At 36.2% G+C, this 26,485-nt stretch overlaps 1 long non-coding RNA gene across 2 annotated transcripts; it reads right to left on the bottom strand.

Moving 5' to 3' along the window:
* Positions 1-12,529: 12,529 nt before the first annotated feature.
* On the bottom strand, positions 12,530-18,415 carry LOC112707470 (uncharacterized). 2 transcript variants are annotated; one of them, XR_003156057.3, is made up of 3 exons: positions 18,043-18,415; positions 12,871-13,026; positions 12,530-12,740 (listed from the first exon to the last, which is right to left on the bottom strand). It is a non-coding gene; the product is annotated as an uncharacterized lncRNA (long non-coding RNA). The 2 variants fall into 2 exon arrangements; XR_011864843.1 differs by having other exon boundaries at positions 12,871-12,984; positions 18,043-18,412.
* Between the last annotated feature and the right edge of the window lie 8,070 nt (positions 18,416-26,485).

The raw sequence follows: 26,485 nt of genomic DNA, 5'->3' as shown, positions 1-26,485 counted from the left end.
CCTTCATTGTTCACAGTAGAGAACTTTGATATTTTCCTTTATAAAAATCTCTTCTCTTGTGGTTGTTGACTGTTCTTTTTTTTATTTGAAGAGAACTGTTTCGTTTCAAACTTGTTTTTGATGGTTTCTTTTCTTTGTGCAATGTAGGTATTCCTTCTTATATTTTCAACCTTTATTTTCCAAAATGTCTTCCTGGATTTCTAAAGAGTTGTTGCGATGGGTAGATTCCTCTGTTTTCATATCCAACCCTTTTTTTGATAGTGTTTTCATAGAAGAACTTCGTAAGCATCATAGAATCTGTAATTCTATTGAGGATGAAGCTAAATACGAAATAATTTCCCCTGACTCTGAGGATTGGGTTTGCTGTGGGTGGGTGATGAGTCAGAATCCCACTTTATGTTCATGTATGACTGCTTGTTTACTTGTCTAGGAGTTACTTTCCCTTTTTCTGCCTTTGAAATGGAGGTGTTGTCTCATTGTAGGGTGACTCCTTTCCAAATCCATCCAAATTCTTGGGATTTCTCAAAACTTACCAGCTTGTTAGCCGTGAACACGATTTTTTGATCTCTTTGAGAGTCTTTTTCTATCTTTTTCATTTGACCAGACCTTTTAATGCTCAAAACAAACAGCAGTGGGTCTCCTTTCGAGCTATTCAAGGTCGGAAGGTGTTTTTCATTTTTTATGAGTCATTCCGTGATTTCAAAAATTTCTTTTTCAAAGTCCGAGCCGTTGAAGGCCATCACCCATTTTTCCTAAATGAAAATAATGAGCCCCGCTTCCAATTATATTGGGCAGAGGTAGTCCCTGTAGAGAAGTACAATTTGATATATTTGAATGAAGTAGAGGATGTTGTGGTTGACTTTTTTCGAGAGGCTTGTGGACGGGCTCCAAACCTCGACACCAAGAAATTTCTTCTCAAAACTCCAAGCTATGTCCGGGCCGAGTTAGGTAGCTTTTGTTTTTTATTTTATAGGTGCTTTTGTTTTCTTCCGATTTTTTTTCCGACTTATATGCTAATCATTTTCCAATTTTCCTTTTCAGATAAGATGAAAGGTAGTTCTAAGGTGTACCAGAAAGTGCAGGAGGCTAAGAGGAACACCCGAGCCCAAGCTGCTCAGCTACAGGAAGGCAGGACATCGGCTACTCCTTCTCCACAGAAGTCAGATTCGGGGACAACCTCTTCTAATTTGGCTAAGTTGATAAATCTTTCTACCCCTCCTCCTCCTCCTTTTGTCCCTTCCCTTCCAGTTTTTCCCTCCTCGGAGCTTATTTAAAAAAAGCGCAAGACCTCGGAGGCTAGTATTTCTAATGTTAGCGACACTAGCTTTGACGGGGTGAAGTTCAGTGAGAGGCACATTCTTCCCCATAGCTCTATTGCTATGGATGATGCTTCCATCCGAACTCACCTTCAGGTCTTGATCGGAGGGAGAATTCATACTGTTAGGGTTTGTACCTTTCTCCTCAAGGAATTGGAGAAGACTCCTTTGGAGGCTCTTCAAGGCCAATTGGCTATGTTCCGAGAGGATAAGAAGAGGTTGATGGAGGAGAGGGACTGGCTGAAAAATGAGCTCTCCGAATCTCGTGAGAAGGAGAGGCAGCTGATGGCCTCTTGTGCTATGGATGAAGGCTTAAAAGAGAAGGCCGAGAACTATGTTCATTTATTTTCAGATAAAATAGAGTTGAGGGAAGAACTAGACCGGCTCAGGGAGGGATACTAGGACTTGGAGGAATCTGTTGCTGAAGGCACTGAGGCGGTGTTCGAGGTGTTGAAGGAACAAGTTCGAGTTCTGGCTCCCGACTTGGACCTGTCACCTCTTCACCCTAACAAAGTTGTCATTAATGGTGAAATTGTATTTCCTCCTTACCCTCCTACTGACTCCGAGCTGAAGACGGCGGGATAGCGCCTGGTTGAGTTTCCTCCTTGTGAGGTCGAACCAGCCGAGGGGTCACTACCGAGCTCTTCTACTCCGTCCGAGGCTGCTCCAACTTGTGGCACCGAAGAGGTTCCTCCGACCCCTCTGACTCCTGTTGTTGACCTGACCCCTTCTGCTGTTGATGATCCTAATCCTTTCTTAGGCCCTAAGTAATATTTCCTGTTAAGGCCGGATCTGTGGGACCTTTTTTATGAATAATTTTTATGTATGTTCTGAATCTTTTTGCTTTTGTTTTCTGACTCTTGATCCTTTTAAAAGGATCTTTAACAACTGCTTTTTCTCGATGTTTAGTCCCTTTTCATGGGACCCTTAACAAAGTAGTTGTTTCTTATATTTGTGAATGCTAGTATGATAGATATTTTGCTATTTCGCAAAGCCTTTTGATGTCTCTTAGTTTGTGAAACTTTTTATGAAAGCCTTTTGCAAAGCTTTTTTTTATGAAAACAGTTTATAAGGATTTTTGTTTTACAAAGTTTTTATGAAGACTTTATGTAGCAACCTTCCAAGGACTTTCCTTTTTCCATTAATTGGGCATAAACATTCAATTTGTTTTACCTTTGAATCGTTTTCATAACTTAGGTTATTTTTGCAATACATTTTACTTTTCTCAGAGTCTTTCTGACTTGTACGTCGTTTGCCTTTTTATTGCCAAGTTGTTATGATCATCTTTTTACAACCTCTTTATACCGACTTGTACCCCATCGCTTTATCTTGACGACCACCTAGGTCGGACAACAAATTTTTGCACTTTTTCGTGCTTAAGTCAGTGCGTATCGTAGTAATAATAATAGAAATTTTAAGAAAGAGAGGTATTATCATTAATGAAATGTAACTTTACAAAGATGCTTTGGCTACTAAGAGAATAATTTTCAGGCCCCTAGCCCCTGCTTTGATACCTCGTTAAAACCCCTTCAGGAAAACTTTCTTGGGAAAAACCATGATGTCGGAAAAAATAGTACATCAGGGAACGGAGTACGCTTCTAGCTATAATACCTTTTCATATTGCAAGCGTGCCACGACCTAGGGAGCTTGGCTCCACTCAGGTCGGACACTTTGTAATAGCCCTTACCTAAGACTTCAGCTATCTTGTAAGGTCCCTTCCAATTTGGAGCGAGCTTCCGTTCGCCCGACTTTATTACTCCGATGTCATTTCGTATTAAGACTAGGTCGTTTATGGTGAAGCTCATTCGAATGACTTTTTGGTTGTACCTTATTGTCATCCATTGCTTTAACGCTGCTTGTCTTTTTTGTGCTTGCTCTCAGACTTCTGGAAGTAGTTTGAGCTCTTCTTTTTTGGCTTGGATGTTGTCAACCTCGTTATAAAATCTCATCCTTGGACTTTGCTCATTGATCTCAACAGAGATCATGGCTTCTATTCCATATGCAAGTCGAAAGGGTGTTTCTCCAGTTGTGGAGTGAGGTGTTGTTCTGTAAGCCCATAGAACTTGAGAAAGCTCTTCAACCCAATCTCCCTTCGTATCTTGCAGCCTCTTTTTTAGTCCTGCCAATATAATTTTATTGGTGGCTTCAGCTTGTCCATTGGCTTAAGGATGCTCTACTGATGTGAATTGATGTTTGCTCTTCATGCTGGACACCAGATTTTTGAATGTGGAAAATGTGAACTGAGTATCATTATCTGTTGTGATAGAGTGGAAGACTCCGAATCGAGTAATTATATTCCTATAAATGAATTTCTGACTTCTCTGCGCTGTGATAATGGCCAATGGTTCTGCCTCTATCCATTTGGTGAAGTAATCCACTCCTACAATCAAATATTTGACCTGTCTTGGAGCTTGGGGAAAAGGTCCGAGTAGGTCTAACCCCCCATTTTACAAAGGAACAGGGAAATGTCACGCTGATAAGCTCTTCGGGAGGAGCAATGTAGAAATTGGCATGCATCTGACAAGGTTGGCACTTTTTAACGAAGTCGGTAGCATTCATTTGTAAAGTTAGCCAGAAGAACCCAACTCGTATCACCTTCCTGGCTAAGGACCTCACTCCGAGGTTATTTCCACAAATTCCATTGTGTACTTCTTCCAAGACTTCTTCTGTCTTAGAGGTCGGGACGCACTTTAGCAATGGTGAGGATATCCTCCTTCTGTGTAGGACACTCCGCACTAAAGTATAGTTCTGGGATTCCCTTCTGAGTTTTTGGGCTTCCTTTTGTTCCTCAGGAAGGATGTCGAATTTCAGATATTCGACTAGAGGAGTCATCCATCCCAGGTTTAAGCCTGAGACATGTAGGACGTCAACTTTTTTGTCTGTCTTTGTAAATGTGGACTCCTGGAGAGTTTCTGTATCAAAATTCTATTACTTCCTCCCGGCTTGGTACTTGCTAGCTTGGAGAGAACATCAGCTTGGCTGTTGAGCTCCCGAGTTGTGTGCCTAACCTCGATTTCCAGGAATTGCCTGAGATGCTCTAGCATTTTTTCCAAGTACCTTTTCATGTTGGAATCTTTTGCCTGGTACTCTTTATTAATTTGAGAAGTTACTACTTGAGAGTCACTAAAGATTATTACCTTGTTAGCACTAACTTCTTTAGCGAGTTTCAGCCCTGCGATCAGAGCTTCATAATCGGCCTGGTTGTTGGAAGCGTGGAACTCAAATTTCAAGGATACATCTATCTGAGTACCTTCTTTATTGACCAATATTATGTCGACTCCACTTCCGACCTTGTTTGAGGATTTGCCTACATAGAGCTCCCAGGTCGTGGAGGTCTCGCTCTAATCGCCTGTGTATTCTGCGACGAAGTCGGTAAGACATTGGGCTTTGATTGCTGTCCGAGTTTCGTATTTCAAATCAAACTCGGATAACTCTATAGCCCATTGAACCATTCTACCTGCAATATCCATTTTCTGAAGGATCTGCTTCATAGGCTGGTTCGTTTGGACTCTTATGATATGAGCCTGGAAATAAGGTCGGAGCCTTCTAGATATTACAATTAAGACGTACACAAACTTTTCAAGTTTTTGATACCTTAATTCAGGACCTTGTAACACCTTGCTAGTGAAATAGATTGGATATTTTCCGACCTCATCTTCTCGTATTAATGCTGATGCCACAACCTTCTCAGCGACAGCTAAGCATAATATGAGTTCTTCCCCTGTTTTCGGCCGGGTAAGGATAGGAGGCCAGCTCAAAAACTTTTTGAACTCTTGAAAGGCCTCTTCAAATTCAGGAATCCACTCGAACTGGCATCCTTTTCAATGTAGTGAAAAAAGTGGTAGGAATTTAAATGCTGATCCCGCCAAAAATCTAGATAGAGCTGCAAGGCGACCATTCAGCTATTGGACTTCCTTTAAACAGGTCAGACTCTTCATTTCTAAGATTGCTCTGCACTTATTCGAGTTAGCCTCGATTCTCCTTTGTGCCCTCATGAATCCTAGAAAATTTCCAGCTTCTACTGCAAAGGTAGATTTGGTAGGATTTAGCCTCATACCATGCTTCCTTATACTATCAAAGACTTGTGAAAGGTCGGCCAGGAGGCTGATGGATGCACATCATGTTGTGTTTTTCTATGCTTTTTCATATCAAAATTTAATTAACCATGCTTAATTGTTTAGTGTTTTTGTGTTTTAGCTGTATATTTCTTTCACTTCTTTAATTTGATTTATGTTGTAGAAAATGGTGGAAAAAGAAGCAAAAGAAAACACAAAACAAGCATGAGAAAAAGCATGCAAAGCACCCTTGGAGGCAATTTTTATGGGCGTTGGCAACACCCAAAGTAACTGGCGTTGCCTCAAATGACACTCGCAATGGCCTCTGGAAGCTACAATTTATGAAGGCCACGCGTACGCATAGGCGACGCGTACGCGTGAGAGTGATACTTTTGCAAGGTGACGCGTACGCGTGGCAACGCGTACGCGTGAGGGTGAAAGCATTAACCACGCTAACGCTATTTCACTAACACCATTTTGGGCATTGTTAACGCTAACGTCACCTCAACAATGCCAGCGATGAAGGCCACGCGTACGCATGGTCGACGCGTACGCGTTACAAGTGCCAAAAACAGTGATGACGTGCATGCATGGGCGAAGCATACGCGTGAGAGTGAAAGCGTTAACCACGCTAACGCTATGTCACCAACGCCAGTTTGAGCATTGGCAACGCTCAAGTTGGAGCCAATAACGCCAATGGACCCCTGGAGCATCATTCTAGTTCAATTAAACTCACTCCAAGTGCACTCAAATTTCAAGCAAGCAAATCCCACTAATATCACTCAATCAAGGCCGTAAGAAATATCTAGAATAGTTAATTTTTAGTTCATTGTAATTTATTTTCAATTTTATTTGAGTTTGTAATTTAGGAGAGCCTATATGTAGGCTTTAGTTTCATATAATTAGAAAGCAATTTTTGGGGAGGGGTCAAAAACTTGATACGAAAAAATTTAATTCCGCATAACTACCGGCAAGTATAGCAGGTCGTATCAAGTAATAAAACTCACTTAGAGTGAGGTCAATCCCACGAGGATTAAAGGATTAAGAACTCAATAATTAGTTGATTATTCTAGTTAGACGATTCAATTTGGAGTGATGAGCAAATAAGAAAATGTAAATGACTAGAAATTAAAAGAAAGCAATAAAGTGCAAGGAAAGTAAATGGCAAAAATATAAAGTGCTGGAAAATTAAAGAGCAAGAAAAGTAAAGTACGGAAAAGTAAAGTGCAAGAAATAAAAGTACAAGAAAGTAAACAATTAGAAGTAAAAATAAAGAAAAGCATTGGGATCAAGAGATATTGCACTCTCAGGATCAACAATTCTCATCTCCTCTTCAATCATGCAATCATTGATCTCTTGGCAAATCATAAGTAATCAAAACCCAATCTCTTGGTGATTTGATTTCTCTTAACTTTATCAATTACCAATCTCTTTTTCTAATTAGTCATGAGAAGAGATGAAGAATGGTCTCTGATTTAGAGCCACACAATTTCATGAATCAAGTACTGGAAAGGTTATATGTCACGTACTAATCCCAAACCCAATTTCATAACCATTGTGAGAAAGAACTTCAAGCACAATTCTATGTTTCCTCTCTCGAGGCTCCCATAGAATCCAAGTTAGATTCAATTTCTTTCTCAAGACAATTGAACTCTTGTGATGAAGAACGAAGATTCTTTCTTAAGAAACAATAAAAGAATAATTGAAGATGAAGAAAATAAATCAACCCATTAAATTACAATAGAGCTCTCTTTCCCAATGAAAAGAGTTAGTGGCTCATAACTAAAATATTTACAAAGTAAGAAAGAAAATGGAGGAGAAGAAGAGTGTGTGAAGGGAGTTTCCTTGTATAAGCTTTACAAGTTTTTGCTTCAGATCTTCTACTAAACTAGCTCCTATGATGGTATTTTTCCCGGCTTCTTGCCCAATATGGACTTCTTTCGGTTTTCCCTGGGCTGTGGTCGTAATTCTTCTCTTACTCGAACTCCTCCGAGTTCAATTGTATTGACTTCCTTGCCTTTACCCCTTAGGTTTAGGCTTTCATTATAACACTTCCTTGCCAGCTTCTAGTCTCTCCTGATGGTAGTAATCCCTTTTTGTGTTGGAAACTTCATGCAAAGGTGAGGAGTAGAAACAACTGCTCCCAACCGATTTAATGCCGTCCGGCCTATCAGAGCATTATAAGTGGAGGCCACATCGACGACAATAAAGTTGATGCTTAGAGTCTTAGACTTCAGCCCCCTTCCAAAAGTTGTGTGTATGGAGATGAAGCCTAGTGGCGTGATAAGAGAATATCCCAACCCAAAGAGTGTATCTGGGTAGGCTTTTAGCTCCTTCTCGTCTAGTCCCAGCTTATCAAATGCCGGCTTGAACAATATGTCGGCTAAGCTCCCTTGATCCACCAGAGTTCTGTGCGGATGAGCATTAGTGAGGATCATTGTAATTATCACTGGGTTGTCATGCCCGGGTATAATTCCCTATCCATCTTCTCTGGTGAAGGAAATTGTAGGGAGATAGGGTCCATTATTCCTGACCTGGTAAACTTCTTTTAAATGCCTCTTCTGAGATGACTTGGTCAGCACCCCCTCCACCAAATCCTCCTGATGTCATTCTGGAGTCTGTGGGGGCTGACCTCTCCGCTCGTGGTCTTCATAATCTCTTTTTCTTTTTTCATAATTGTCTGACGTTTCCATGAGATATCTATCCAACCGACCTTTCCTGGCCAGCTTTTCTATCACATTTTTTAGGTCGTAGCAATCATTTGTGGAATGTCCGTACAACTTGTGGGATTCACAATATTCGTTATGACTTCCCCCTTTCTTGTTCTTAATGGGACACGGGGAGGAAGCTTTTCGGTGTGACAGATTTTCCTGTAGACATCCACTAATGAAACTTGTAGAGGAGTATAAGTGTGGTATCTTCTGGGCTTCTCGGGTTCGACTTTTTCTTTTCTCTTGGGCTCCCCCTTTTCTCCTTCGGCTGTTAAGGGTGTCCTGATTGCCATCTTGGCTCTTGTAACCTGCATTTTTTTCTATATTGATGTACTTTTTAGCTCACTTCTGTACATCGTTCAAAGAAGTTGGATGCCTCTTTGATATGGATTGGGAGAAGGGACCTTCTCGAAGGCCATTGACAAGTCCCATTATTACCGCCTCAGTAGGCAGGTCTTGAATTTTCACGCATGCTTTGTTGAATCTCTCCATATAGTCTCTCAGGGGGTTCTCCGAGCTCTTGTTTTACTCCGAGTAGGCTGGGAGCATACTTCACCTTGTTTTTTTGTATCAAAAATTGGGTAACAAATTTGCACAAGAGATCGTCGAAACTAGATACCGACCTTAGGGACAGGCTATCAAACCACTTCATAGCTGCTGTAGTCAATGTTGTCGGAAAGGGCTTGCAGCGGGTAGCATCCGAGACATCTGCTAGGTACATCCGACTTTTGAAATTGATGAGGTGGTGTTTTAGGTCGGTTGTCCCGTCGTACAGGTTCATGTCAGGGCTTTTGAAGTTTCTGAGAACTCTAGCCCTCATGATATTCTCAGTAAACGGATCTTCTCCCCCCAGTAGACTATCTTCCCTGAGCAGTACGAGAATCCTTATTGCGAATGTTGGATTCTAGCTTTGAGAGCTTGTCCTCCAGCTCTCTTCGCCTTTTGATCTCTCTCTTCAAACTTCTCTCCACTTTGCACTATCGCTCTAACTCCTGTTTCAACTGCTCAAGTCGGCCCTGATGTCCTTGTAGCCATCCCATGAGGTCAGTGTCACGAGACTGTCTTTCCTCTTCGGGGAGGCGAACTTCGGATGGGATTCTCCTTTGGTTGTCAGAGGGGCCCTCCCCATGCGGCTCCTCCATTCTTGGCTGGGGTATTACTAAGGCTTGGTCGTTGTTGACCATGTCTTGGTATTCTTGATCTGACTCTGACGCTGTGCGTCCATCATTGTACTGGTCATCCGCCATTGGGCGTCGATCTCTAGGTCCCCGACAACGACACCAATGTTCTGAGGGTTACCTGAAACCAGATGGTATTTGGGCTTGGAACGTAAAGCCCAAGCGCTCAGTGGGGTGGTCTCCGACTTGATATGCGTCAAGGAGCCGCCGTCCGAGTTGTGTGTTTGAAGAGATCGGGGGTGGTACCTGCAAGACACTCCGATGCCTAAGTTAGCAAGGGGCTAAGCAGGTTTAATATATTGGGACTTAGATGTACTTGAGTGTGTCAGAATATTTATAGGGGATGAGCCAATAACCACCGTTGAAGTAGTTCCACTTTTGATGGTGGATAACCATCCCTTTATCTTAGGATTGTTGAGATCTCCCTTCTAGAAGTGGGTGAGAGATTCAGGGAGGCAGTTACTCACTTAGTTAAGTGTGAGTTGCCTATTTCAATATATTCTGACCTCTTAGAAGAGGTCGGATACGTAGACGAGGCCGTCCTATTGGATTGGGCCTGGATTATATTTTGGGTCAGGGTATGAACAACAACTAATTCATGTTATTAAAATGGAACAAAATTATGTCATTTTTTACTAGTGTCATGATTGATACAACTTTACTTGAAATGTTCAAACGTATTGACAAATGCTTGGTTTGTTTAATCTAAGTTAAACACATCAATTTTATACGTGTGGATATTTTTTTAGATCTACATAGTAGACTTTTCAAAAAAGAAAGAAAGATATATATATTATATTAAGTGACTTAAAAGAAAGAGAAGAAAAAAAAATGAAGATGATAAGAGAAGAGAGAGTGTGTATTAAAAGATAAGAAGCGTTGAAAAACAAAAAAAAATAAAAAAAGTTAACAAGAAGTAATTAGATTATAAAAATATTTTAAATATTTTAAATTTTAAATAAAATCTCAATGCAATGAAATTCAAATTAAATCTATTTAGATTAAAATTAATTTTTAAAAAATAAATTAAATTAAATTCTATTTAAATTAATTTAATTATTTTTATTTTAAATAATGAAATTGAATTCAATTCCTCCAAAAAAATTTTGAACACGCTTGTAACTCTTAACTTCTCAAAGTTATGTAGCTTGGATTGGCTTATTGTGCAAACTGTAGTAGAGGGTAGGAATGTACATAAAATAATCAATTAAAAAATTATAACCACATTTTAATTAACTAATTTAATAAAATAATTTTAAAAATTATATTCATATTATTAAAAAATAATTCATTAAAACTAAATTTTAAAAATCAATTTTTAATCGATTAATCAAAACTAAAATCAAATTTTATGTCACTCTTATATTTAAATTGGTTAACTTTTTTTTGTAAAAGTCGATTTTTAATCGGTTAAATCACTTTTTAATTGATTAAAAATCAGTTTTTATTTAAAAATAAATAAATTTTTTATATAAAAATCAGTTTTTTTAAAAAAATATTTATTTTTTAAAATTAATTTTTATTTTTATAATTAATTAAAAATAATTTTTTGATTTTTGTTAACCGATTGATAATTAGTTTTATTATATAAAATTAAACCAATTTAAAAATAGATTTAATTTATGAATTAACCAAATTATATACCACCCGAATAAAGGGAAGTAACGGTGGTGAATGTGATGTACAGGTGATGTTTGGAGATGGCTGGTGCAGTGGAAGGACTTTAGGTGTGTTAAATACGTATTAGGGTGAACTTTTTTTAAAAGAGTTGTAATTATTTTTTTGTCAGAATAAATTTGTTTAAACATTATAATTATAACATTCAATACGATTTAAAAAAATGTTTAAAATAATTTTGACTTTAGACAAAATTCGTAAGAATCAAAATAGTATTATTCTATTGCAAAATATCGTCATTAAATAAAAAATTATATTTTTATCATTTTTTTATATTGATTTATTCACTTCTTATCAAATATTTTTAATATTAAAATATAAAACATATAAAAAAAATATACACCAGATAACATTTTTCTAGATAAAAAGAAAAGACCAATTAAGAGGGGCACAGGACACTATGGGCAGATACTGTGGTCTATTCATTATAAAATTTAAGAATACCATCAATTAATTCGTTTTAAATTAAACATATAATACTATGATCCTGTCTAGTTAGCATGATTGAATAAATAATCAACCACCCCACATAAACGACAAAAAGACGAGATTAAAATTAAAATGAAAATTACAGTTTCTTACAGGTGTTGCTCTTTCCCTTCGACGCTAAGCATAGAAGCCAACCAGTGAGGCAGCGACGGTTGATTAACAAAACCGTGCTCATGGCGCAGAGCGCACACAAACGTAGACACCCGTCTAACTTACCCCACCCAATCACGCGCCAACACTTGTTACTCCCTCTCTCTCCACTCCACGCATCCACACTCCCGACCGGCCCCACGCGCCTTCCCCTTCCTATAAATAACGGTTACCACTGTGATCAGCAACGAGCAACTTCATTTCAAGCTATTTCTTTTCTCTTTAGAGCTTCTACAATGGCTTCTCAAATGAGCACTATGTTCAGGTCCCTTGCCTTCATCCTCGCTGTCGCAATCTTCTGTTTTGCTTACTCTACCGGACAGGACATTGGCTCGGCGCCATCATCAGAGCCAACACCAGGGCCACAGGCTGGAGCTGCTGTGGCTGTTTTCGGCTCGATGGCTATGGTCGGGGCTTCGGTTGTGATGTCATTGCTCGCGATCTTGAAGCATTGATTCCGACCGGTGAAGAGTCCCGGACTCGTTTTCTAACTGTGATCGATTTGTGTACAGGTTGATTCGATCTACATGTGGCTATTGGAGTTTTCGTTTAGTCGTCTTAGAAGAGATTCAAGTATCTATGAGTATAAATTGTTATTTGTCGTAGGCCTTAGGGAGAATATATAAGAAGGATTTGGCCTTTCAACGTTGATTACTTTCAGTTATTATGTAATCGATACAATACACGTATATACAAACATTATATTTGCTATGTAATCTATGTACGTATGTCTATGCAAATTATATATTTGTTATTGGAGTAATACTACACATTTAAATTTTTTTATAAATATTATTTAATTAAATTAAATAATAAAATTTAAAATAATATTAGTCATAATTAATTTTTATTATATTAAACTAACTTAATTAGATTTGATTAATAAAAATACTTGGATTTATAGCATTATTTTTATTATTGTTTGGCTTGATTTTTGAGAATCTCCACATAAATTTGTATTAATGATTTTAATTTGAAGAGCAGATATGATTTTTTTTAAAAAAATAAAACTAGAATTTATTACAAAAATTACTTATTGTTAAGTTTCTTTTTTTTTTGGTCAAGTGGATTGGACAGCCCCCAACAACCAGCCTCAGCTGAGATTTGAACCCGGATGCAGCGTTGTATGAGGCGGACAGATATGCCAACTGTGCTGGGTCTCAGCTGCACTTATTGTTAAGTTTAAAAAATTAATAATAATTAATTGATGATGATCAAATATTATTATTAGGTTAAAAGTCCAATATAATTAGTTTGTTCATTGTGCAAAAGTTATAAAGATAAAAAAACATACCCAGTAGCAAACTAATCAGGCCCGATAGTAGTTCAAGCCCATAAGCATTCATTACAATCACTCATGGCTCAAGAAAATAGTTGTTGAGCACTATCCATAACAATTCATTCCCATCTGAACCAAACAAAAAGCAACTGAATTCATTCTCTCTCTTCTCTTATTTTTTACACACGTGAAGTAGTCACAAAAAAAAGAAAAAAAAAATTCTGATTAGATTCAAATCAAAGAAAAAAAAAAGTGAATTACTAAAATCAGGCAAGTCAAAAGCTAGGATTTAAAAGTTAAGATTTAAAAGTTAAGTTTAAATCAAGAGGTGAATCAAAAAATCTTTTTTTTCTTTGTGCTTTATTGATAACGTGTTGAGAATGCTATCCTTTTACAAGCATCAAACTAAAAATTTGAAGAAAGTAAAAGTTATGAAAACTCTATTACAAATCAAAGGTTAAGAATGAAACTTGGAGTTAAAGCATTGATGAATGACTTAGATTCTTGAAGAAGATTGAAAAAGGATAAAAGAGAAGTAGCAAAATTTGTTTGTATGTTAGCTTTAATCACTACTGTTGTCTTTTGTACTGCTGCTGTGATATTTGGGGAAGAAGTCAACTGTTTAAACTTTTACTCCACTATTAAAAGGGTAAACGACCAAAGATTGATTCAAAGAGTGAGCACACAAGTTTGGATTCTCATAACTTTCAAGCTATCCCTTTTTCTCCTTCAGAATTTTACATTAAATTTTTTTTTTTCAGTATTCATCTTTCTTTGTTTTTTTTTTTTTTTCAATAGAAAAGGACATTATGTGAGAAATCAGTAAAAGCCATTGAAAGAAAAGGCAAAGAGAGATATAACAAAAACCAAGAAAATTATGTCAAAACTCTTTTGTATGTTTTTCTGTTTTGTACACATGATCTTGAGAGAATTCCCTTGTTAAGTTAGGTGAGCATTTAATGGTTAAAACTCTAGGGAGTAAACCTAGTCAAATATAGTTTGGATAGAAGCTGAATTTGTCCTGGATATGATTGGATTGAATCCTAGAAAAATTGGTGTTTATAGTCTTTGAAAAATAGTGAAAATTCTATTATTATTGTGGAGAAGACTAGATATAGGTCATATTACACATGGTGGTTGAACCAGGATATATGGTTGTGTGAATTTCTCTTCCCTACTCTTCTTTTATTTTTCTTTCGTGAAGAGATATAATAAAAGTGTATCCTATATTATCAATATCTTAGAAGTCCAAGCTATCCACAAATGACTTGTTGCTCTGTGTCAGTCAGTATCGTGAAGAGACAAAATAAAAATGTCCCCGAAATTTAAATTTGACAGACTTAACAGCAACTAAGTTCCTATTTCAATATGAAGTTAAAAGCAAAAGAAGTTTAAAAAGGAAGTTATAGATTCAACCCCCTCTTCTCTAGGCCATTCTCAAACCTTCAATTGGTATCAGAGCTTGGTCTCAAGAGAGCAAGCTTCATAGCTTAGAGAAAAGATCCGAATGGCTAACAACATAGGTTCAAATATTGTGACTTACATGCTCACTAAAGGTCAGTCCAACAATAGACCTCCCTTCTTCAATGGTAAGAACTACAATTACTGGAAGAAAATGGTGCAAATTTTTGTCCAATTTATTGACTACAATATATAGAAGATCATCATGAATGGTCCACAAATTCTAACAAAAACAAGTGCACAAGGAGTAGTGACACCCAAAGAAGAAGCTAAATGGAATGATGAAGACAAAAAAAAAGGTGGAGCTAAATGCCAAAGCAATCAACATGATGCATTAATCAACTAGTTTTGTGGAGTACCAAAAGATATCAAGGTACAAAACAGCAAAAGAGATTTGGGATAAATTCCAAGTAACTCATGAGGGCACCAAACAAATGAAGGAAACAAGGATCGACATGCTGAGAAAAGAATATGAAATATTTGCTATGAAGGAAGGAGAAACCATTAATGAAATAATATTCAAGAGATTTTCGGTCATCATCAATAGCTTGGATGTTATGGGATGACTCACACCGAATAAGTGCTAATGAGAAAAATATTGAGAAGTCTTACCAAAGAGTGAGAAACTAAAGTTACAGTCATTACTGATAGTGGTAACCTAAAACAAATATCTTATGATGAGTTGAGAGAAAAATTCCTTACATATGAAACCACCCACTTGAACCATGATGATAAAAAAAAGAAGTGACATTAAAATCTACTGTTGAGTCATTAAAAGATGATTCCAATAATAATTTATCAGATGATAAAATTGTATTTTTTGTTAGAAGACTAAGGAGAATCATGAGAAACAAGAAAAATAGCAAAAGAACGAGCTCAAATGCAACCAGAGGGCTCTTAGTACGCTAACGCTACTACCTGCCCTCGTGAGATGTTTGGTCAAGTCCTATAACGAGCGAAACCCTCGTTTTGTGTTGCTGAGACATGCGCCTAAGGAGAAAGTCTTTTCAACCGAAGTGAGCCGAGGAGGCGGAAGGCGCAAGGAGAAGAAGTAAACTCATATCATGTTACCGAGTTCGCCGCGAAAATCACGTACAATCCCGTGGCCCTTCTGTGACCACTCCCCACCATAACCCTTAGGGATGGCATGGGCTCAACCGGTAATTTCAAATGAGTGGCAAGACGTGGCATTCGCTAAGCAGCTAAGCTGAAGTCAAATACCCGGCCGAGTCGCATGGCGTTTTAACCGAAAGAACTTTTTTTAAATCCCAGGCCGAAACTGGTGAAATCAAAGGGCATTACTTGAACGCTACTGCAGGTACATGCGAAGAAATGATAAAAAGAGCTGTATTTGCTAGAGAATTGGGCGCTCCTATCGTAATGCACGATTACTTAACAGGGGGATTCACTGCAAATACTAGTTTGGCTCATTATTGCCGGGATAATGGACTACTTCTTCATATCCATCGTGCAATGCACGCAGTTATCGATAGACAGAAGAATCATGGTATGAAGAGAGACTTCACTAAAATAACTTGTCATCATTGTAAAGAGATAGCCACTATAAGTATGACTGTCTTAAATTCAATAAAAAAGAGAGAACTAAGAAAAAGAAAAAAAATGTTCTGATAGCATCTTGAGAGGACTTGGAGAACAATTTTAAAAAAGAAAAAGAATCCGAACAGAAAACTTATGCTTAAAGTTTGTTTTTATAAAATTTTTGTTGAATTTGTCCTAAAATATTTTAAAAAATTAGCCATAAATAATATATTTGATGTAAATAAATAATTTTTAAAAAAATATTAAAACAAAATATAACTAAGAGTTATTTTTAAGATTTTTACTAAATTTTAGAAATAAAAAATATTTTATTACACAAATAAATACAAATCAATATATATTATTAGTGAAATATCACGAACCCTAAACAAAATAGGCCAATATGGTATATCTTTGTTTTCGTTAACTAAATTTGTATCATTGATATAAAATCTTTTAACCGATCTGAGTAATTAAATTTTAATATTATTTTAATAAAATATTTATTTTATTTTATTGTGGACTTAGATAGTAGGTATCCGTATTATATAACAACCACAATATTCACCAACTGTTAAGTCGGGAATCAGCGTGAAGCTTTGGAATTACTACTATGGAAAATAATAAAAAAATATATATTTGTTGACACATCAATTCCACCAAAAAATTGGAATTGCAACCTAGCTCCAAGTTCTTTTTATCATTTTCGGATGAAACTGAAGACATGTGTAGTATCAATACCAAAGTTGTAAAAACTGAACTGTTCATTAAATCGATTAAGTTATTGGTTTAATAGTTTAATGATTTAATGAGAGTTGGACTTAGGTCAAATCGATTTAAATAAATATACAATAAAATTATTAAAAATTTAATATACAATTTTAAATATTCAAATTTAATATTGTTTAAACTAATAAAATTTTAAAATTTATCATTTTAGTATTTTACATAGTAATTTATTCATATTTTATCATTAAGAATTCATAATAAAAGAAAAAAAATTTTGTGATATAAAAAACAGAAATGAATTCAAAGATTTAAAATTAAAAACATAATTATTGAGAATCAATACATATTGATCATATTATTTTAAACTAAAAATTGAATCACACTTCCAAATACAAAATGTGCACACTATATATATAAAAGTTATTGACCTGAAACAGAATAACTAACTAATAATCAAGAGTTTACCTTCTCTTCTTTCACTTTTTCTTAAACTAAATCTTGTTCTATTACATTTATATTCTCAATACTAATCAAGTATTCAAGAAAAACTTAGAATCCAAAAACTTCTCAACATCCAAAAGCATTCAAAGCCGAAGAATTCAAAAACCAAAAAAAAAAAAGCAAAGATCATAATCAACACCAAGTAAATTAACACAAGTGTTCAATATTAGCTAAGATCAATTATTTGGTATTCTTCAACCCAATTAAGACATTCCCATATAATGCACACTGTTAAGAAAACTAACATTAAGTCATATATGCTACTAAGCAAACTTAACACAGGTTCATATAACTTAGAATTTCACATCTCCAAAAGAATAATAGAGTGAAGTTTCAGGGCTTTTCAACAATTTTTTAGTCTGCTTTAGCTGAGGCTATGTATTTCACAACATTGGCACAGCGAACAAGCTTATTAGTTTTTTCATCTTGGATTTCAACTGAAAACTCTTCTTTTAGTATCAAATCAGAACTAGATCTAGTTGAAGAGCACAAGTATCTCAATTGTATATTGACACATTCATTCCCAGCAAAGTACCATCAACAACTCAGAATTAGAAGAATTAGAAAAAAAATCAGCAACCAACAACTCAAAAATCAGAATCAATATAACAAAACCTAACAAAACTCAAAAATCAGAATTAATATAACAAACCAAGTTTTTAAGTTTAACTAATTTTACTTGGAAACAAGCCAACAACTAGTAAATTAAATCAGAATTTAAAAAAGCAGCACAAAAATAACTCAAAAAATTACCAATAATTAATAATAATTAATCCAGAAGTCAGAACAAAACAACAACAACCCATCCCTGCTAACAACAATGAACAACGAAAAAAATTAACTCAGAAAACAACTAATTAACCCGGAAAAAAACCATCAACATAATTAAATCCAGAAAAATAGTAACTAACTCCCAAAAAATGAAATTGAAAAAGCAGTAGAGGGATGGAGGCTTACCAACGGTGACAGTGACTAAGCTACGAGAAAGAGAGAGAGAGAACAGAGACGAAGCAGAAAAATGTCGACGAGAAGCAAGCATGCATGAGCGACGGCAATGAGAGAAGTCCACGACTGAGTTGAGGCACGCAAGTGAGAGCCATAAGCGAACCAAACTTAACAAAACAGAAAAATCAGCAACTCAGGGCCGCCGACAACTGGCTTGACATTTGAGAGGGCCGATCAGACCTTCGAGAGGGTTGTCACTGTCAGTGGCGAGAGTGGCGGGGGCCAGTACGCGTTCTGGAACTTGAAAGTGGCTGCAGCTCTGATAGGGTTTCGTAAGTTCATTTGTGAATTGTGAGAGAGAACTGAGAAGAGGGTGCTCTTTGATTTCTTTTGCTTTTTTTTTTTAATATATATAGTAGCGAACCGGGATGCCCAAACCCGGTCGATTTATACAGTTCGCCAATTAACCACCGATTCATTCGATTTTTTCTCTGATTTTTGGCAAATCGGTTTTTAGCATCAACTAGACTGACTAAATGATCGATTTCCGGTTAATTTAGTCGAACCGGCCAGTTCGGTCAGATTTTCAGAACATTGATAAATACAGTGTTTCATTGGATAAATAGTAAGAGGTAAGAAAAAATAAATAAGAAAGAGAAAGAGTAAAAAAGGATAATTTATGTTGTTTCGATGGCAATTGTAACAAATAATATTTATTAATAGCTGTTTGTTTCGGTACGATGATAAATTCATACGTATTAATACGATAAAAACGTGGACAAATTAAAATACGACATGCGGATTATATTTTTTACGTCAATAATTAATTATTTTCGTTTTAAATATATATCATATCAATACTTTTACTGAATCACCCTTATACTTTAATAAAAATAAAAAATATTTTTTATTTAATTTTATAAAATGACTTAAATATCTTATTTTTTTATATTGGACAAAAACTATCTTAATCCTTTTAATTTAGTCAAAATTTAATTAGCTTTAAGTTTATAATTTTAAATCTGAATCAATTTAAAAAACAAAACTAAAATACATTTCATTATTCATATACACTAAAAGATTGCTTCATTTTTCAAGAACCCTAATCTAATCTTTTCTACTCCCATTCATACAAAAAAGAAGAACACATCTAAAAAATTGTTCTTCATTATTGTATACCAGTCTACTAATAAAAAGCACATCACCCCCTAATCCTCTACCGGACATCAGCAGTCTATCCTCACCCTCTCCCTTCCTTGTACCGGTGCTCTCTATCCGTCGGTCTTCACGCAGTAGCAGCACGCTCTAGCAGCCACCTTGTCGTTCTCCGTCTGGACAAAGAAGAAGAAGAATCCAATTCCTCCACGTCATTTTTAATTAGGTTTTTCTCTCAAGTTTCTTAGGGTTTTTAATTAGAATTTTGTAGTATTTTATAGTTCAAGTTTTGATCTTTGATTCTAGCCATTTTCATTGTAAGTATTTTTTAATTTTCTCTTTTATTACACTACTTGTTCTACACTTTCTTATATTTTATTTTTCTTTATCAATACATATACAGTTTTGCAATCTTGTATTTCTAGTTGACGAATTTGATGATTGTTGGCTTTTACATGTTTATTGAGTTGTCTTTATTGAGTTTGATCATTTGCTTGTTTATAGTCTTTATCATTTTTCCAATTTTGCCATGTTTTATGATTATGCCCTCCATGTGTTTGATGAAATGTCAATTTTGATTATGGGGTAGATTTCCACCCGTTGACTTAGGAAAATGAGTATATGAATTACTAGAGCCATAATGTCCGACATTTAGTGATAATTCTTGGGTTGTTAATTGTTATTGTTTCCACTAACGCTAGCTTCTTACTAAGGTAATTAGTAAGTTAGTTAGGATTTGTGGATTAATAACAATTATGCTTACTTGACCTATTCTTCGATGTTAAGAGTTGACTTAGTGAGATTAATCCATCATAATTATCATAGTTATAGTTATGGCAAGGAAGGGATTCCATAACTAATCCCAAGTCAAGGCTTCATTTATGTTTTGAACCACTTTTCTCTCAGTTTTAAAGCATTACTTGTCTATATTACATACTTAGTTCTTTTATTCCTTTATTACTTTATTAATTGCAATTTTGGATCATTCTTTTATCTCTTTATTGTTTGCTTCTTTATTGAAAACTCCTTTGCTTTCTTGCAACTAAAATTGTGCGCTCTTAGACATTAGTTCCTAGAGAAGACGACCCGAGGTTTAATTACTCTCGGTTATTTTAAATTGAAATTTAAGCTTTGATTGAGAGGGTTACTTGTTGGTTTGGACTATGCTATCAATGAAGAAATTGTTTTGCTAAAATTTCTGAACCGACACAATTCTCTCATCTATCAAGTTTTTAGCGTCGTTGCCAGGGAGCTAGTACAATGAGTGCCATAATTTTGGTTATTGTGAATATGTGAATAGTGCGAATAGATACTTTTTGAGTTGTTTGATTATTTTTGCTATTAATTAGGATTTTGTTTCTTTTGTTAATTGATGTCTCTAGTTTTTATTTTCAATTTTCTCTATGAGTTATCATCCTCTTGGTTTGGAGTATGGTTATGATCATTTTGTAGGGCTTGATAACTTCAATTTTGGATTGCATCATGGAATTGGAGCATCAGTTTTAGAATGAGCAACCTCCCCCATGCTACAACGAGCCAAACCCTTCCCAATATACATACCCAAACCAAGGATATGATGGATTTCACTTTGATTATGCACTTTCACCACCATATGCCTATGACCCGCACCCCCAGCATAATCCTCAATCACCACATTTTCAAACACCACACCATTACCACCATCCACCTTCTTACATACCACCTCAAAACACTTACCAATATGAACTACCTCCCACATATACAACCTTTTTCCCAAACAATGAACCTCTTTCTTCACCCCAATATGAAGCCCTCCAACCCTTGATCCAAGACCATCAAGACATTCAAGGGCAATTCATGGCCACCATAGCTGAAGTGGTGAACCGCTTGGTCCTACTACGCTCATCCGATCAAGGCCCTTCTCTTGAAGAATATGAATCATTGACTAAAGGGTGTAGTGAGGAGGAGAGCATGGAGCCACAAGGGAAAGAAGAAGAATTAGAGCATGAATTAAAACAAGACGAAGAAAGTGAGGTATGTGAACCGGAAGAGGTAAAGGGAGAATTGAGGAAGATTGATCAATATATGGATTCCATCATTGATAATTTTTTGTCCGCATTGGTCAAAGCCCTCAATGATCTTGATGAACCTTCCCCCTTTGGATTTGAAGAAGAGGTTGATGTGGACTTCACACAACCTCCAAAGTATGACTTAAGTGATGGGAAAGAGGAGGTTGGTGAGGAAGCAATTCCGTTCCAAGAACATATTGATTGGGTGGCAATTTCACCGATGAACTTCATTGGCCCCCATCAATATGCTATCTTGGAGACGGATTACTAACTTAAGGTCTTTCTTAGGTTGTTACATGGTCTTTCTTAGGTTGATGTGGACTTCACACAACCTCCAAAGTATGACTTAAGTGATGGGGAAGAGGAGGTTGGTGAGAAAGCAATTCCGTTCCAAGAACATATTGATTGGGTGGCAATTTCACCGATGAACTTCATTGGCCCCCATCAATATGCTATCTTGGAGACGGATTACTAACTTAAGGTCTTTCTTAGGTTGTTACATGGTTGATGAACGGAAATTGCCTATCGGTATAAAATTTCACAAATGAAATCTCGTTGCAAGTATAGTTCTAAACCAACAAACAATTCCTCAATAAAAAATTTGTTTGTCACATGTACAAATCCCAATAAAACAAATCGAAGTATTTAAACCTCGGGTCATCTCTAAAAAAATTGCAGGAAAGTGTTCTTGTTATTGGCTAGGAAGTATATTTTGGGGTTTTTGGATAAGAAACAAGAAATGTAAATTGTAAAAGAAATAAACTAATAACTAAGAAAGCTCTTGACAAGGTATGAGAACTAGAAGTCCTATCCTCGTTATCATCATCAAATGTGACAAGAATTGTCTATTACTCCACTTAGTTAACCTCTAACTATGAAGGAAAGTCAAGTGGATATCAACTTGAGACCACAAGTCCTAGTCAAATCATAGTGAAAGACTAGCTTTAGTGGCATTCAAATTGACTAGCAACTTCCAATTATCAATCAACAAAAGAGTTTGATAACTCAAGTGTCACCAATTACTCAACTAAAGCCAAGAGGAGAAAAATCTAAGCTATGACTAAAAGAAACATTTCATCAAACACTTAATGGGCATAAACATAGAGCATGGCAAATTGCAAGAATTAAAGGGAACTACAACTACAAAAACAAGAGATCAACAATAGGAAACTAAAGCAGATATAAGAAGACATGGAAATCATAAATTGCATTGAACGAAAATGGAGATCTACATAAGAGTTCATACACTAAAATTAACAATATAAAGGAACTACAAGAGAAGTAAAAATGCTAGAACAAGTAAGATAAAAGGAAAATTAAGGCAAAAGAAGAAGTAAATCTAGATCTAAAAGGAAAATAAAACTAAGAACCCTAATCTAGAGAGAGGAGAGAGCCCTTCTCTCTAGAATTCTACATCTCTCAGTAAAACTAAAGTGTATGTATCATCCCCCTTGACCCATCTTAAATTCTGCATGTAATAGGTTCAGAGATGAGTTGGATTTGGGCCTAGGAAGCTCAGAAATCGCTTCCAGCGTTTTCACTTTTATGAGGTCACGTGCGAGCAGCGACACATACGCGTAGGTCACGCGTATGCGTCGCTTGACATTTTTCTATCCACGCGTACGCGTAGTGCACGCATACGCGTCGCCATGCGGCTTCATCTTCCACGCGTGTGCGCCTGCCACGCGTGCGCATCGATGTATGCACTCCAAATCCTTGTTTTTCCATGAGTTCTCCACTTTGCATGCTTTTCTCTTCACTCCCTTGATCCATTCCTAGCCTTTTCATCTTGAATCCACTAACAAACACATCAAGGCATCTAGTAGGGGTGGCAAAACGGGTCGAGCCCGTCGGGCCGATCCGCTAAACTCGCTAAAAAGACGGGTCAGGCTAGGATTTGGAGCCTGCCAAATTAAAAAAATCCGCCAAACCCGCACCGCCAAATTGGCGGATTTTGGCGGGGCGGAACGGTTCGCCGGGCCAAAAATTTTTATTTTTCTTTTTTTTATTAAATAAAAGAGTGATTACTATTATAAAATTAATAATTATATAATTTTTAAACACTTTTTTCATTTTTTGTTTTTATTCTTCTTTTAGTTATTAACTTTATTTATTTTATTTTACAATTTCGTATATATGCTCAAATGATGTGACTTATTTTTTAAAATAAAGATGATTCTATTAACAAATATTATTTTGAACAAATTTATTAAAGTTAAAAATTAAAAAAATAGTAAAAAAATTATATTATAATTTAACTATTTTTATTTATATTTGATTTTTTAATTATTATTTTTTGGTTAATTTTAATGAATTTTATTTAAAAAAAGGTCAAGCGGGCTAGCCCGCCAACCCGCCAATCCGCCATAAAGCGGGACGGGCTAGCATTTTAAACCCATTTTAGTTGGTGGGGCGGCCGGTCCGCCCCATTTACGTGGTGGGCCTAGGCGGGGCGGGACGGGTTGGGGCGGGCCGGCCCACTTTGCTACCCCTAGCATCTAGTGGAATCAAAGGTGAATCAAAGTTAGCAAATTAAGGCCTAAAAAGCATGTTTTCATACTTAAGCACAAATTAGGAGATAGTTATGAAACCATGCCATTTCATTGAATACATGTAGAAAAAGTTGATAAAATCTCCTAAATTAAGCACAAGATAAACCCTACAAATGGAGTTTATCAATGGTAGAGAAATGAGTGTTAGTTGTCAAGTGAATCCAAGGCTCTTCAAGAAAACCAATTCAAGAGTTTGAGTTCAAGTGGGATGTAAAGTACCATTGGGTGATTTGTGGAGAGTATTGGGTTACTTCAGGGGTAATTTGAGAGTTTGTCCATCTGACTTGAAGCATATAGATCAACAAGAATGAGAAAGGAAACTAGAATATGAGATCCCGAAGGACCTATGAAGTGCAAGCTTGGATGGAGATTCAAGGAAGAGTGGAAACACAAGCCAGCCTAACAAGAGTCTCCTCAACAAGTCCAACTTAAGGACTATAAACCAAAGTGTTAGGTGGGAGACACCCTACCATGATAACATTGTTCCAACCTTTCTTTTCTTTTAGCTTTTGCTTATTAAATTTTGTCTCTTGAACTCCTCTCTTTTTGTTTATATTTTGACTTAGTTGCTTTTTGTTATGATTGGTTGACTTAGGAGTAGTTTAATCTTTGAGTTCGATAGGTTAATTTGCATATGGGCCATGAAATTTTGAATGTTTGTATGTTTGGGGTGAAATTTTGATTGAGCTAAGGTTGAGTACCTTAGAATTTGAGAAAAAAATTTTGGAAAAAAAGGGCATCGTACGTGCGCACGCCCTTGTGCGTGCGCACGCAATCTCTATATTTCGTTTCATGTGCGCGCGCACACTAGCCTGCGCACCCTCTGTTCAGAGCGCTCGCACTACTTGTGCGTCGGCGCTCCCCTGTTTTTCTTGCGCTTTGTGCGTGCGCACCCACCTGTGCGTCCACACACCAGCTTTCACCCCTTCTGCTGGGAGCGGTGGCACACCCTGTGCGTATGAACCCCAATCAATTTTTGCTTCTATGGGTGCGCGCGCACACATGATCCTTCCCCCAAGTTATTAAAAAAATAGCGTGTTCTGTGCGTGCGCACACGCACACTTCTTCACTCCCTCTCTGTCCAGAGCGTTCGCACACCCTTGTGCTGGCGCACACTTCCTTTTTTCACCTAGTGTGCGTATGCATAAGTATTGTTTTGAGCAAAATTTTTATTGCACGTTGTATTAAGCCCTAACGCACTTCCACCCCCTCCATCCCTCTCTTCTCTTACTTTTTTTCATGTTTTTCTACTTGTTTTACTTAGTTTTAATTGCTTTTCATTTTCATTTTAGTAATTATATTAGTTTTGGTTTAGTTGTTTCTTAATTGAATAAATTGCAAGTATTTGATTGATGTTAATTGGGTTGGTTCTTGCTTGAATTTTGGCATGGTTTTTGATGAATATATGTACTGAGCATCAAATCCTTGTTTGATTGCCTAAATGAACTGTGAGTTTGATTCATATGTTGTAGCTACCATATGCATTAGATTATATCCTTTTGTGGCAACTTAATCATGAATTGTGCACTTTTACTTAAGTGAATTGAGTTGAAATTACTTGTTCATCATGATTTCCATATCAAATTCATCACATTACAAGGCACTTGTTTATTTTTAATGCTTTGCATTTGTTTGAGTGACTCAACTTGATTCTTATCAAGCTTGTCACTTTTTGCAACAAGTACATTTACCATGTGGCTATTCCATTATTTTTCATGATGAATAAGGAGTTTTCTTTTCATTATTGGATGGTTATTATTTATTGTGCTTCTATATCAATTTTGCGCTTCCACTTGCACAATTTCAATATCTAATATCTCATATATTCAATTCACTTTAGTTGTGATTTCCTAGGTTTGTTTGTGCCTTCACTATTGCTTATCTTTACTTGGGACCTAGGCTACTTAATTGAGGAATACATGCTATTTTTCTTTTGATTGTGTGGACACCGTTTTACCCAGTCAATGTGTGTTTTCTAAACCGTGTACACTTAGAATACACACATTGTCTTTTATCACACCACACTCATATGAACTCTTCCTCAATTCTGATTTATTTATTTTATCCAGCATCCCAAGCCCCCGCCTCCGCCAGCTAAAGATGGAGTCTCATATTTCTTCACCCCTGGGTCATGTGTGTGCACGGAGGACCGTGCAACGTTTAAGTGTGGGGGAGGATCTACAATTTTCGGAGCGTAAATTTCTCTTTCTCAACACTTTGCACTATTTTCTAGTTTTTAATAGTTATGTTTTGTGAATATTTGTTTATTATTTTATTGCATTGCACTTTACTTAGTTTGCTTATAGTTTTATTTGCATGTTGTCTACTATAAGAAATAAGTTTGGTAAAAACAACAAGGAATTTTCAAGAAATCCCTTTTAGGGCGTTCTATTGATTAGATTTGAAACTTGTTTTTTGACTTGCTTGAAGTATTATTTTTAATGGAACATAGAAAAGAGTTAGAACAAAACACCTAGTGAGATTTGAGCTTTATTGGATGGTTGCACATCTTCAACCACAAATTTTGTTCTTATGTGTTATACTCCTTTCATGATTGTGATCTTAGATTTGCTTGAATTTTTATGTCCTATATTTGATGTTTTGAATGCATTTAGTATGATTGAGACGATTTTTGAAATTTAAACTCACTAACCCATATGACTAACCCTTATATTTACCATTGTAACCCAATTTTGAGCC

This window comes from Arachis hypogaea, chromosome 8, assembly GCF_003086295.3.
Source record: "Arachis hypogaea cultivar Tifrunner chromosome 8, arahy.Tifrunner.gnm2.J5K5, whole genome shotgun sequence".
NCBI classification, from domain to species: domain Eukaryota; kingdom Viridiplantae; phylum Streptophyta; class Magnoliopsida; order Fabales; family Fabaceae; genus Arachis; species Arachis hypogaea.
This window is presented reverse-complemented; position numbering and strand designations above follow the sequence as displayed.